General features: G+C 48.2%; 21 non-coding genes across 21 annotated transcripts; 11 read left to right on the top strand and 10 right to left on the bottom strand.

Moving 5' to 3' along the window:
- Positions 1 to 385: 385 nt before the first annotated feature.
- On the top strand, positions 386 to 457 carry Trnaq-uug (transfer RNA glutamine (anticodon UUG)). Its single transcript has one exon. It is a non-coding gene; the product is annotated as a tRNA-Gln (tRNA).
- A 507-nt stretch (positions 458 to 964) lies between these two features.
- On the bottom strand, positions 965 to 1036 carry Trnap-ugg (transfer RNA proline (anticodon UGG)). The gene has a single exon. It is a non-coding gene; the product is annotated as a tRNA-Pro (tRNA).
- Positions 1037 to 1587: 551 nt separating this feature from the next.
- On the top strand, positions 1588 to 1659 carry Trnaq-uug (transfer RNA glutamine (anticodon UUG)). The gene has a single exon. It is a non-coding gene; the product is annotated as a tRNA-Gln (tRNA).
- A 507-nt stretch (positions 1660 to 2166) lies between these two features.
- Positions 2167 to 2238, bottom strand: Trnap-ugg (transfer RNA proline (anticodon UGG)). Its single transcript has one exon. It is a non-coding gene; the product is annotated as a tRNA-Pro (tRNA).
- A 557-nt stretch (positions 2239 to 2795) lies between these two features.
- On the top strand, positions 2796 to 2867 carry Trnaq-uug (transfer RNA glutamine (anticodon UUG)). The gene has a single exon. It is a non-coding gene; the product is annotated as a tRNA-Gln (tRNA).
- Positions 2868 to 3374: 507 nt separating this feature from the next.
- Positions 3375 to 3446, bottom strand: Trnap-ugg (transfer RNA proline (anticodon UGG)). Its single transcript has one exon. It is a non-coding gene; the product is annotated as a tRNA-Pro (tRNA).
- A 551-nt stretch (positions 3447 to 3997) lies between these two features.
- Trnaq-uug (transfer RNA glutamine (anticodon UUG)) lies at positions 3998 to 4069 on the top strand. The gene has a single exon. It is a non-coding gene; the product is annotated as a tRNA-Gln (tRNA).
- Positions 4070 to 4563: 494 nt separating this feature from the next.
- Trnap-ugg (transfer RNA proline (anticodon UGG)) lies at positions 4564 to 4635 on the bottom strand. Its single transcript has one exon. It is a non-coding gene; the product is annotated as a tRNA-Pro (tRNA).
- A 551-nt stretch (positions 4636 to 5186) lies between these two features.
- Trnaq-uug (transfer RNA glutamine (anticodon UUG)) lies at positions 5187 to 5258 on the top strand. The gene has a single exon. It is a non-coding gene; the product is annotated as a tRNA-Gln (tRNA).
- Positions 5259 to 5765: 507 nt separating this feature from the next.
- Trnap-ugg (transfer RNA proline (anticodon UGG)) lies at positions 5766 to 5837 on the bottom strand. The gene has a single exon. It is a non-coding gene; the product is annotated as a tRNA-Pro (tRNA).
- A 557-nt stretch (positions 5838 to 6394) lies between these two features.
- On the top strand, positions 6395 to 6466 carry Trnaq-uug (transfer RNA glutamine (anticodon UUG)). The gene has a single exon. It is a non-coding gene; the product is annotated as a tRNA-Gln (tRNA).
- Positions 6467 to 6973: 507 nt separating this feature from the next.
- Positions 6974 to 7045, bottom strand: Trnap-ugg (transfer RNA proline (anticodon UGG)). The gene has a single exon. It is a non-coding gene; the product is annotated as a tRNA-Pro (tRNA).
- A 557-nt stretch (positions 7046 to 7602) lies between these two features.
- Trnaq-uug (transfer RNA glutamine (anticodon UUG)) lies at positions 7603 to 7674 on the top strand. The gene has a single exon. It is a non-coding gene; the product is annotated as a tRNA-Gln (tRNA).
- A 507-nt stretch (positions 7675 to 8181) lies between these two features.
- Positions 8182 to 8253, bottom strand: Trnap-ugg (transfer RNA proline (anticodon UGG)). The gene has a single exon. It is a non-coding gene; the product is annotated as a tRNA-Pro (tRNA).
- Positions 8254 to 8810: 557 nt separating this feature from the next.
- On the top strand, positions 8811 to 8882 carry Trnaq-uug (transfer RNA glutamine (anticodon UUG)). Its single transcript has one exon. It is a non-coding gene; the product is annotated as a tRNA-Gln (tRNA).
- Positions 8883 to 9389: 507 nt separating this feature from the next.
- Trnap-ugg (transfer RNA proline (anticodon UGG)) lies at positions 9390 to 9461 on the bottom strand. Its single transcript has one exon. It is a non-coding gene; the product is annotated as a tRNA-Pro (tRNA).
- A 551-nt stretch (positions 9462 to 10012) lies between these two features.
- Trnaq-uug (transfer RNA glutamine (anticodon UUG)) lies at positions 10013 to 10084 on the top strand. Its single transcript has one exon. It is a non-coding gene; the product is annotated as a tRNA-Gln (tRNA).
- A 494-nt stretch (positions 10085 to 10578) lies between these two features.
- On the bottom strand, positions 10579 to 10650 carry Trnap-ugg (transfer RNA proline (anticodon UGG)). The gene has a single exon. It is a non-coding gene; the product is annotated as a tRNA-Pro (tRNA).
- A 551-nt stretch (positions 10651 to 11201) lies between these two features.
- Trnaq-uug (transfer RNA glutamine (anticodon UUG)) lies at positions 11202 to 11273 on the top strand. The gene has a single exon. It is a non-coding gene; the product is annotated as a tRNA-Gln (tRNA).
- Positions 11274 to 11780: 507 nt separating this feature from the next.
- Trnap-ugg (transfer RNA proline (anticodon UGG)) lies at positions 11781 to 11852 on the bottom strand. The gene has a single exon. It is a non-coding gene; the product is annotated as a tRNA-Pro (tRNA).
- Positions 11853 to 12409: 557 nt separating this feature from the next.
- On the top strand, positions 12410 to 12481 carry Trnaq-uug (transfer RNA glutamine (anticodon UUG)). Its single transcript has one exon. It is a non-coding gene; the product is annotated as a tRNA-Gln (tRNA).
- Positions 12482 to 12716: the final 235 nt, after the last annotated feature.

Genomic DNA, 12716 nt, shown 5'->3' with positions numbered 1-12716 from the left:
GTTGTGTGACAGAATTTCGACCGTGTGAAGTGCAAATGTTATCGTGTCACGCACTATCCGCCCACTACGTAGCGTTCTGTGTCAGCACGCAGTTTTCGACGGTACTCTGTGTCCATAGCTGTTTTCATAGCTAGGCTGCTTCCAGCACAAAGCATCCACCATACGAAAGTGGCTGTTCGGCGATTTTGGTTACCTGAGCCTTCGACATCACTTCATGTACGAATACTGGCAAGAATTCTCGCTACATTCGAAGGTGCTCCTTCCAGCCTACTTGGTTGGTTCATTTGCCACGCAAACACTTCCTGAGGACGCTACATGTAATAACATCGCATCTTATCTGCTTAATTACATGATGCTACTGAATTTAAGACCGCTGCAGGCATCCGGTTCCATGGTGTAATGGTTAGCACTCTGGACTTTGAATCCAGCGATCCGAGTTCGAGTCTCGGTGGAACCTGGCGCTGTGTTTTGCGATCGTTTCTAGAAATGAGTACGAGCCGGTAGTTGGAATTGTATATGCAGAATTTTAGCTACGATCATGTAATGCAAATTGTTAATTGCAGTCCACACGTGAATGGGGAACGCTGCAAATGCTTATGCTTTTGCTACTAGGATTAATAACGGGTCGTAAGGGGTTCAACTGCGAGAAGACGACCTCAGCTGTTTCTCCCAGCAGGAAAGACATCTCACCCTTTTGTGTGCTGCATGCGCATGCATTTAACAAACTTGCATGCGATGTACTAGTTCCTGGGAAACTAATAGAATCGTTGTACGTGCCAGTCTTTACGTATAGATATAAGTAAGCGAAGACGGCTTAATCCTGGCACGTAGATTGCTTTCCGCAAGACGCACCTGAGAGTCTGATGGGCCGGTGGCCCGACATGCAGTTTGTCCTGTTGCATGGCTTACTTTCAGAGAATCGCAAGTTTATCGTAGTGCTTGGTTGTCGCGAAAGTGAAAAGTAGGGCCTGTCCGGGATTTGAACCCGGGACCTCCTGCACCCAAAGCAGGAATCATACCCCTAGACCAACAGGCCGCACATGGAAGCAGGTCTGCACCCCGCCACCTACTGAGGTCTTGCCGCACTTGCTAGTTGCAGCATCCGATCTGGACCATATTCTCAAAGAGGTTTCTTAATCCGGCACCTACAACATGCGCTGTGCTGAACACCAGTGTATGTGAATGCTGAAACAGCTGCTTGAGTTGTGTGACAGAATTTCGACCGTGTGAAGTGCAAATGTTATCGTGTCACGCACTATCCGCCCACTACGTAGCGTTCTGTGTCAGCACGCAGTTTTCGACGGTACTCTGTGTCCATAGCTGTTTTCATAGCTAGGCTGCTTCCAGCACAAAGCATCCACCATACGAAAGTGGCTGTTCGGCGATTTTGGTTACCTGAGCCATCGACATCACTTCATGTACGAATACTGGCAAGAATTCTCGCTACATTCGAAGGTGCTCCTTCCAGCCTACTTGGTTGGTTCATTTGCCACGCAAACACTTCCTGAGGACGCTACATGTAATAACATCGCATCTTATCTGCTTAATTACATGATGCTACTGAATTTAAGACCGCTGCAGGCATCCGGTTCCATGGTGTAATGGTTAGCACTCTGGACTTTGAATCCAGCGATCCGAGTTCGAGTCTCGGTGGAACCTGGCACTGTGTTTTGCGATCGTTTCTAGAAATGAGTACGAGCCGGTAGTTGGAATTGTATATGCAGAATTTTAGCTACGATCATGTAATGCAAATTGTTAATTGCAGTCCACACGTGAATGGGGAACGCTGCAAATGCTTATGCTTTTGCTACTAGGATTAATAACGGGTCGTAAGGGGTTCAACTGCGAGAAGACGACCTCAGCTGTTTCTCCCAGCAGGAAAGACATCTCACCCTTTTGTGTGCTGCATGCGCATGCATTTAACAAACTTGCATGCGATGTACTAGTTCCTGGGAAACTAATAGAATCGTTGTACGTGCCAGTCTTTACGTATAGATATAAGTAAGCGAAGACGGCTTAATCCTGGCACGTAGATTGCTTTCCGCAAGACGCACCTGAGAGTCTGATGGGCCGGTGGCCCGACATGCAGTTTGTCCTGTTGCATGGCTTACTTTCAGAGAATCGCAAGTTTATCGTAGTGCTTGGTTGTCGCGAAAGTGAAAAGTAGGGCCTGTCCGGGATTTGAACCCGGGACCTCCTGCACCCAAAGCAGGAATCATACCCCTAGACCAACAGGCCGCACATGGAAGCAGGTCTGCACCCCGCCACCTACTGAGGTCTTGCCGCACTTGCTAGTTGCAGCATCCGATCTGGACCATATTCTCAAAGAGGTTTCTTAATCCGGCACCTACAACATGCGCTGTGCTGAACACCAGTGTATGTGAATGCTGAAACAGCTGCTTGAGTTGTGTGACAGAATTTCGACCGTGTGAAGTGCAAATGTTATCGTGTCACGCACTATCCGCCCACTACGTAGCGTTCTGTGTCAGCACGCAGTTTTCGACGGTACTCTGTGTCCATAGCTGTTTTCATAGCTAGGCTGCTTCCAGCACAAAGCATCCACCATACGAAAGTGGCTGTTCGGCGATTTTGGTTACCTGAGCCTTCGACATCACTTCATGTACGAATACTGGCAAGAATTCTCGCTACATTCGAAGGTGCTCCTTCCACTTCCAGCCTACTTGGTTGGTTCATTTGCCACGCAAACACTTCCTGAGGACGCTACATGTAATAACATCGCATCTTATCTGCTTAATTACATGATGCTACTGAATTTAAGACCGCTGCAGGCATCCGGTTCCATGGTGTAATGGTTAGCACTCTGGACTTTGAATCCAGCGATCCGAGTTCGAGTCTCGGTGGAACCTGGCGCTGTGTTTTGCGATCGTTTCTAGAAATGAGTACGAGCCGGTAGTTGGAATTGTATATGCAGAATTTTAGCTACGATCATGTAATGCAAATTGTTAATTGCAGTCCACACGTGAATGGGGAACGCTGCAAATGCTTATGCTTTTGCTACTAGGATTAATAACGGGTCGTAAGGGGTTCAACTGCGAGAAGACGACCTCAGCTGTTTCTCCCAGCAGGAAAGACATCTCACCCTTTTGTGTGCTGCATGCGCATGCATTTAACAAACTTGCATGCGATGTACTAGTTCCTGGGAAACTAATAGAATCGTTGTACGTGCCAGTCTTTACGTATAGATATAAGTAAGCGAAGACGGCTTAATCCTGGCACGTAGATTGCTTTCCGCAAGACGCACCTGAGAGTCTGATGGGCCGGTGGCCCGACATGCAGTTTGTCCTGTTGCATGGCTTACTTTCAGAGAATCGCAAGTTTATCGTAGTGCTTGGTTGTCGCGAAAGTGAAAAGTAGGGCCTGTCCGGGATTTGAACCCGGGACCTCCTGCACCCAAAGCAGGAATCATACCCCTAGACCAACAGGCCGCACATGGAAGCAGGTCTGCACCCCGCCACCTACTGAGGTCTTGCCGCACTTGCTAGTTGCAGCATCCGATCTGGACCATATTCTCAAAGAGGTTTCTTAATCCGGCACCTACAACATGCGCTGTGCTGAACACCAGTGTATGTGAATGCTGAAACAGCTGCTTGAGTTGTGTGACAGAATTTCGACCGTGTGAAGTGCAAATGTTATCGTGTCACGCACTATCCGCCCACTACGTAGCGTTCTGTGTCAGCACGCAGTTTTCGACGGTACTCTGTGTCCATAGCTGTTTTCATAGCTAGGCTGCTTCCAGCACAAAGCATCCACCATACGAAAGTGGCTGTTCGGCGATTTTGGTTACCTGAGCCTTCGACATCACTTCATGTACGAATACTGGCAAGAATTCTCGCTACATCCGAAGGTGCTCCTTCCAGCCTACTTGGTTGGTTCATTTGCCACGCAAACACTTCCTGAGGACGCTACATGTAATAACATCGCATCTTATCTGCTTAATTACATGATGCTACTGAATTTAAGACCGCTGCAGGCATCCGGTTCCATGGTGTAATGGTTAGCACTCTGGACTTTGAATCCAGCGATCCGAGTTCGAGTCTCGGTGGAACCTGGCGCTGTGTTTTGCGATCGTTTCTAGAAATGAGTACGAGCCGGTAGTTGGAATTGTATATGCAGAATTTTAGCTACGATCATGTAATGCAAATTGTTAATTGCAGTCCACACGTGAATGGGGAACGCTGCAAATGCTTATGCTTTTGCTACTAGGATTAATAACGGGTCGTAAGGGGTTCAACTGCGAGAAGACGACCTCAGCTGTTTCTCCCAGCAGGAAAGACATCTCACCCTTTTGTGTGCTGCATGCGCATGCATTTAACAAACTTGCATGCGATGTACTAGTTCCTGGGAAACTAATAGAATCGTTGTACGTGCCAGTCTTTACGTATAGAAGACGGCTTAATCCTGGCACGTAGATTGCTTTCCGCAAGACGCACCTGAGAGTCTGATGGGCCGGTGGCCCGACATGCAGTTTGTCCTGTTGCATGGCTTACTTTCAGAGAATCGCAAGTTTATCGTAGTGCTTGGTTGTCGCGAAAGTGAAAAGTAGGGCCTGTCCGGGATTTGAACCCGGGACCTCCTGCACCCAAAGCAGGAATCATACCCCTAGACCAACAGGCCGCACATGGAAGCAGGTCTGCACCCCGCCACCTACTGAGGTCTTGCCGCACTTGCTAGTTGCAGCATCCGATCTGGACCATATTCTCAAAGAGGTTTCTTAATCCGGCACCTACAACATGCGCTGTGCTGAACACCAGTGTATGTGAATGCTGAAACAGCTGCTTGAGTTGTGTGACAGAATTTCGACCGTGTGAAGTGCAAATGTTATCGTGTCACGCACTATCCGCCCACTACGTAGCGTTCTGTGTCAGCACGCAGTTTTCGACGGTACTCTGTGTCCATAGCTGTTTTCATAGCTAGGCTGCTTCCAGCACAAAGCATCCACCATACGAAAGTGGCTGTTCGGCGATTTTGGTTACCTGAGCCTTCGACATCACTTCATGTACGAATACTGGCAAGAATTCTCGCTACATTCGAAGGTGCTCCTTCCAGCCTACTTGGTTGGTTCATTTGCCACGCAAACACTTCCTGAGGACGCTACATGTAATAACATCGCATCTTATCTGCTTAATTACATGATGCTACTGAATTTAAGACCGCTGCAGGCATCCGGTTCCATGGTGTAATGGTTAGCACTCTGGACTTTGAATCCAGCGATCCGAGTTCGAGTCTCGGTGGAACCTGGCGCTGTGTTTTGCGATCGTTTCTAGAAATGAGTACGAGCCGGTAGTTGGAATTGTATATGCAGAATTTTAGCTACGATCATGTAATGCAAATTGTTAATTGCAGTCCACACGTGAATGGGGAACGCTGCAAATGCTTATGCTTTTGCTACTAGGATTAATAACGGGTCGTAAGGGGTTCAACTGCGAGAAGACGACCTCAGCTGTTTCTCCCAGCAGGAAAGACATCTCACCCTTTTGTGTGCTGCATGCGCATGCATTTAACAAACTTGCATGCGATGTACTAGTTCCTGGGAAACTAATAGAATCGTTGTACGTGCCAGTCTTTACGTATAGATATAAGTAAGCGAAGACGGCTTAATCCTGGCACGTAGATTGCTTTCCGCAAGACGCACCTGAGAGTCTGATGGGCCGGTGGCCCGACATGCAGTTTGTCCTGTTGCATGGCTTACTTTCAGAGAATCGCAAGTTTATCGTAGTGCTTGGTTGTCGCGAAAGTGAAAAGTAGGGCCTGTCCGGGATTTGAACCCGGGACCTCCTGCACCCAAAGCAGGAATCATACCCCTAGACCAACAGGCCGCACATGGAAGCAGGTCTGCACCCCGCCACCTACTGAGGTCTTGCCGCACTTGCTAGTTGCAGCATCCGATCTGGACCATATTCTCAAAGAGGTTTCTTAATCCGGCACCTACAACATGCGCTGTGCTGAACACCAGTGTATGTGAATGCTGAAACAGCTGCTTGAGCTGTGTGACAGAATTTCGACCGTGTGAAGTGCAAATGTTATCGTGTCACGCACTATCCGCCCACTACGTAGCGTTCTGTGTCAGCACGCAGTTTTCGACGGTACTCTGTGTCCATAGCTGTTTTCATAGCTAGGCTGCTTCCAGCACAAAGCATCCACCATACGAAAGTGGCTGTTCGGCGATTTTGGTTACCTGAGCCATCGACATCACTTCATGTACGAATACTGGCAAGAATTCTCACTACATTCGAAGGTGCTCCTTCCACTTCCAGCCTACTTGGATGGTTCATTTGCCACGCAAACACTTCCTGAGGACGCTACATGTAATAACATCGCATCTTATCTGCTTAATTACATGATGCTACTGAATTTAAGACCGCTGCAGGCATCCGGTTCCATGGTGTAATGGTTAGCACTCTGGACTTTGAATCCAGCGATCCGAGTTCGAGTCTCGGTGGAACCTGGCACTGTGTTTTGCGATCGTTTCTAGAAATGAGTACGAGCCGGTAGTTGGAATTGTATATGCAGAATTTTAGCTACGATCATGTAATGCAAATTGTTAATTGCAGTCCACACGTGAATGGGGAACGCTGCAAATGCTTATGCTTTTGCTACTAGGATTAATAACGGGTCGTAAGGGGTTCAACTGCGAGAAGACGACCTCAGCTGTTTCTCCCAGCAGGAAAGACATCTCACCCTTTTGTGTGCTGCATGCGCATGCATTTAACAAACTTGCATGCGATGTACTAGTTCCTGGGAAACTAATAGAATCGTTGTACGTGCCAGTCTTTACGTATAGATATAAGTAAGCGAAGACGGCTTAATCCTGGCACGTAGATTGCTTTCCGCAAGACGCACCTGAGAGTCTGATGGGCCGGTGGCCCGACATGCAGTTTGTCCTGTTGCATGGCTTACTTTCAGAGAATCGCAAGTTTATCGTAGTGCTTGGTTGTCGCGAAAGTGAAAAGTAGGGCCTGTCCGGGATTTGAACCCGGGACCTCCTGCACCCAAAGCAGGAATCATACCCCTAGACCAACAGGCCGCACATGGAAGCAGGTCTGCACCCCGCCACCTACTGAGGTCTTGCCGCACTTGCTAGTTGCAGCATCCGATCTGGACCATATTCTCAAAGAGGTTTCTTAATCCGGCACCTACAACATGCGCTGTGCTGAACACCAGTGTATGTGAATGCTGAAACAGCTGCTTGAGTTGTGTGACAGAATTTCGACCGTGTGAAGTGCAAATGTTATCGTGTCACGCACTATCCGCCCACTACGTAGCGTTCTGTGTCAGCACGCAGTTTTCGACGGTACTCTGTGTCCATAGCTGTTTTCATAGCTAGGCTGCTTCCAGCACAAAGCATCCACCATACGAAAGTGGCTGTTCGGCGATTTTGGTTACCTGAGCCTTCGACATCACTTCATGTACGAATACTGGCAAGAATTCTCGCTACATTCGAAGGTGCTCCTTCCACTTCCAGCCTACTTGGTTGGTTCATTTGCCACGCAAACACTTCCTGAGGACGCTACATGTAATAACATCGCATCTTATCTGCTTAATTACATGATGCTACTGAATTTAAGACCGCTGCAGGCATCCGGTTCCATGGTGTAATGGTTAGCACTCTGGACTTTGAATCCAGCGATCCGAGTTCGAGTCTCGGTGGAACCTGGCGCTGTGTTTTGCGATCGTTTCTAGAAATGAGTACGAGCCGGTAGTTGGAATTGTATATGCAGAATTTTAGCTACGATCATGTAATGCAAATTGTTAATTGCAGTCCACACGTGAATGGGGAACGCTGCAAATGCTTATGCTTTTGCTACTAGGATTAATAACGGGTCGTAAGGGGTTCAACTGCGAGAAGACGACCTCAGCTGTTTCTCCCAGCAGGAAAGACATCTCACCCTTTTGTGTGCTGCATGCGCATGCATTTAACAAACTTGCATGCGATGTACTAGTTCCTGGGAAACTAATAGAATCGTTGTACGTGCCAGTCTTTACGTACAGATATAAGTAAGCGAAGACGGCTTAATCCTGGCACGTAGATTGCTTTCCGCAAGACGCACCTGAGAGTCTGATGGGCCGGTGGCCCGACATGCAGTTTGTCCTGTTGCATGGCTTACTTTCAGAGAATCGCAAGTTTATCGTAGTGCTTGGTTGTCGCGAAAGTGAAAAGTAGGGCCTGTCCGGGATTTGAACCCGGGACCTCCTGCACCCAAAGCAGGAATCATACCCCTAGACCAACAGGCCGCACATGGAAGCAGGTCTGCACCCCGCCACCTACTGAGGTCTTGCCGCACTTGCTAGTTGCAGCATCCGATCTGGACCATATTCTCAAAGAGGTTTCTTAATCCGGCACCTACAACATGCGCTGTGCTGAACACCAGTGTATGTGAATGCTGAAACAGCTGCTTGAGTTGTGTGACAGAATTTCGACCGTGTGAAGTGCAAATGTTATCGTGTCACGCACTATCCGCCCACTACGTAGCGTTCTGTGTCAGCACGCAGTTTTCGACGGTACTCTGTGTCCATAGCTGTTTTCATAGCTAGGCTGCTTCCAGCACAAAGCATCCACCATACGAAAGTGGCTGTTCGGCGATTTTGGTTACCTGAGCCATCGACATCACTTCATGTACGAATACTGGCAAGAATTCTCGCTACATTCGAAGGTGCTCCTTCCACTTCCAGCCTACTTGGATGGTTCATTTGCCACGCAAACACTTCCTGAGGACGCTACATGTAATAACATCGCATCTTATCTGCTTAATTACATGATGCTACTGAATTTAAGACCGCTGCAGGCATCCGGTTCCATGGTGTAATGGTTAGCACTCTGGACTTTGAATCCAGCGATCCGAGTTCGAGTCTCGGTGGAACCTGGCGCTGTGTTTTGCGATCGTTTCTAGAAATGAGTACGAGCCGGTAGTTGGAATTGTATATGCAGAATTTTAGCTACGATCATGTAATGCAAATTGTTAATTGCAGTCCACACGTGAATGGGGAACGCTGCAAATGCTTATGCTTTTGCTACTAGGATTAATAACGGGTCGTAAGGGGTTCAACTGCGAGAAGACGACCTCAGCTGTTTCTCCCAGCAGGAAAGACATCTCACCCTTTTGTGTGCTGCATGCGCATGCATTTAACAAACTTGCATGCGATGTACTAGTTCCTGGGAAACTAATAGAATCGTTGTACGTGCCAGTCTTTACGTATAGATATAAGTAAGCGAAGACGGCTTAATCCTGGCACGTAGATTGCTTTCCGCAAGACGCACCTGAGAGTCTGATGGGCCGGTGGCCCGACATGCAGTTTGTCCTGTTGCATGGCTTACTTTCAGAGAATCGCAAGTTTATCGTAGTGCTTGGTTGTCGCGAAAGTGAAAAGTAGGGCCTGTCCGGGATTTGAACCCGGGACCTCCTGCACCCAAAGCAGGAATCATACCCCTAGACCAACAGGCCGCACATGGAAGCAGGTCTGCACCCCGCCACCTACTGAGGTCTTGCCGCACTTGCTAGTTGCAGCATCCGATCTGGACCATATTCTCAAAGAGGTTTCTTAATCCGGCACCTACAACATGCGCTGTGCTGAACACCAGTGTATGTGAATGCTGAAACAGCTGCTTGAGTTGTGTGACAGAATTTCGACCGTGTGAAGTGCAAATGTTATCGTGTCACGCACTATCCGCCCACTACGTAGCGTTCTGTGTCAGCACGCAGTTTTCGACGGTACTCTGTGTCCATAGCTGTTTTCATAGCTAGGCTGCTTCCAGCACAAAGCATCCACCATACGAAAGTGGCTGTTCGGCGATTTTGGTTACCTGAGCCTTCGACATCACTTCATGTACGAATACTGGCAAGAATTCTCGCTACATCCGAAGGTGCTCCTTCCAGCCTACTTGGTTGGTTCATTTGCCACGCAAACACTTCCTGAGGACGCTACATGTAATAACATCGCATCTTATCTGCTTAATTACATGATGCTACTGAATTTAAGACCGCTGCAGGCATCCGGTTCCATGGTGTAATGGTTAGCACTCTGGACTTTGAATCCAGCGATCCGAGTTCGAGTCTCGGTGGAACCTGGCGCTGTGTTTTGCGATCGTTTCTAGAAATGAGTACGAGCCGGTAGTTGGAATTGTATATGCAGAATTTTAGCTACGATCATGTAATGCAAATTGTTAATTGCAGTCCACACGTGAATGGGGAACGCTGCAAATGCTTATGCTTTTGCTACTAGGATTAATAACGGGTCGTAAGGGGTTCAACTGCGAGAAGACGACCTCAGCTGTTTCTCCCAGCAGGAAAGACATCTCACCCTTTTGTGTGCTGCATGCGCATGCATTTAACAAACTTGCATGCGATGTACTAGTTCCTGGGAAACTAATAGAATCGTTGTACGTGCCAGTCTTTACGTATAGAAGACGGCATAATCCTGGCACGTAGATTGCTTTCCGCAAGACGCACCTGAGAGTCTGATGGGCCGGTGGCCCGACATGCAGTTTGTCCTGTTGCATGGCTTACTTTCAGAGAATCGCAAGTTTATCGTAGTGCTTGGTTGTCGCGAAAGTGAAAAGTAGGGCCTGTCCGGGATTTGAACCCGGGACCTCCTGCACCCAAAGCAGGAATCATACCCCTAGACCAACAGGCCGCACATGGAAGCAGGTCTGCACCCCGCCACCTACTGAGGTCTTGCCGCACTTGCTAGTTGCAGCATCCGATCTGGACCATATTCTCAAAGAGGTTTCTTAATCCGGCACCTACAACATGCGCTGTGCTGAACACCAGTGTATGTGAATGCTGAAACAGCTGCTTGAGTTGTGTGACAGAATTTCGACCGTGTGAAGTGCAAATGTTATCGTGTCACGCACTATCCGCCCACTACGTAGCGTTCTGTGTCAGCACGCAGTTTTCGACGGTACTCTGTGTCCATAGCTGTTTTCATAGCTAGGCTGCTTCCAGCACAAAGCATCCACCATACGAAAGTGGCTGTTCGGCGATTTTGGTTACCTGAGCCTTCGACATCACTTCATGTACGAATACTGGCAAGAATTCTCGCTACATTCGAAGGTGCTCCTTCCAGCCTACTTGGTTGGTTCATTTGCCACGCAAACACTTCCTGAGGACGCTACATGTAATAACATCGCATCTTATCTGCTTAATTACATGATGCTACTGAATTTAAGACCGCTACAGGCATCCGGTTCCATGGTGTAATGGTTAGCACTCTGGACTTTGAATCCAGCGATCCGAGTTCGAGTCTCGGTGGAACCTGGCGCTGTGTTTTGCGATCGTTTCTAGAAATGAGTACGAGCCGGTAGTTGGAATTGTATATGCAGAATTTTAGCTACGATCATGTAATGCAAATTGTTAATTGCAGTCCACACGTGAATGGGGAACGCTGCAAATGCTTATGCTTTTGCTACTAGGATTAATAACGGGTCGTAAGGGGTTCAACTGCGAGAAGACGACCTCAGCTGTTTCTCCCAGCAGGAAAGACATCTCACCCTTTTGTGTGCTGCATGCGCATGCATTTAACAAACTTGCATGCGATGTACTAGTTCCTGGGAAACTAATAGAATCGTTGTACGTGCCAGTCTTTACGTATAGATATAAGTAAGCGAAGACGGCTTAATCCTGGCACGTAGATTGCTTTCCGCAAGACGCACCTGAGAGTCTGATGGGCCGGTGGCCCGACATGCAGTTTGTCCTGTTGCATGGCTTACTTTCAGAGAATCGCAAGTTTATCGTAGTGCTTGGTTGTCGCGAAAGTGAAAAGTAGGGCCTGTCCGGGATTTGAACCCGGGACCTCCTGCACCCAAAGCAGGAATCATACCCCTAGACCAACAGGCCGCACATGGAAGCAGGTCTGCACCCCGCCACCTACTGAGGTCTTGCCGCACTTGCTAGTTGCAGCATCCGATCTGGACCATATTCTCAAAGAGGTTTCTTAATCCGGCACCTACAACATGCGCTGTGCTGAACACCAGTGTATGTGAATGCTGAAACAGCTGCTTGAGTTGTGTGACAGAATTTCGACCGTGTGAAGTGCAAATGTTATCGTGTCACGCACTATCCGCCCACTACGTAGCGTTCTGTGTCAGCACGCAGTTTTCGACGGTACTCTGTGTCCATAGCTGTTTTCATAGCTAGGCTGCTTCCAGCACAAAGCATCCACCATACGAAAGTGGCTGTTCGGCGATTTTGGTTACCTGAGCCATCGACATCACTTCATGTACGAATACTGGCAAGAATTCTCGCTACATTCGAAGGTGCTCCTTCCACTTCCAGCCTACTTGGATGGTTCATTTGCCACGCAAACACTTCCTGAGGACGCTACATGTAATAACATCGCATCTTATCTGCTTAATTACATGATGCTACTGAATTTAAGACCGCTGCAGGCATCCGGTTCCATGGTGTAATGGTTAGCACTCTGGACTTTGAATCCAGCGATCCGAGTTCGAGTCTCGGTGGAACCTGGCGCTGTGTTTTGCGATCGTTTCTAGAAATGAGTACGAGCCGGTAGTTGGAATTGTATATGCAGAATTTTAGCTACGATCATGTAATGCAAATTGTTAATTGCAGTCCACACGTGAATGGGGAACGCTGCAAATGCTTATGCTTTTGCTACTAGGATTAATAACGGGTCGTAAGGGGTTCAACTGCGAGAAGACGACCTCAGCTGTTTCTCCCAGCAGGAAAGACATCTCACCC

The sequence above is a fragment of the Schistocerca nitens genome, chromosome 2 (assembly GCF_023898315.1).
Source record: "Schistocerca nitens isolate TAMUIC-IGC-003100 chromosome 2, iqSchNite1.1, whole genome shotgun sequence".
NCBI lineage: Eukaryota > Metazoa > Arthropoda > Insecta > Orthoptera > Acrididae > Schistocerca > Schistocerca nitens.
This window is presented reverse-complemented; position numbering and strand designations above follow the sequence as displayed.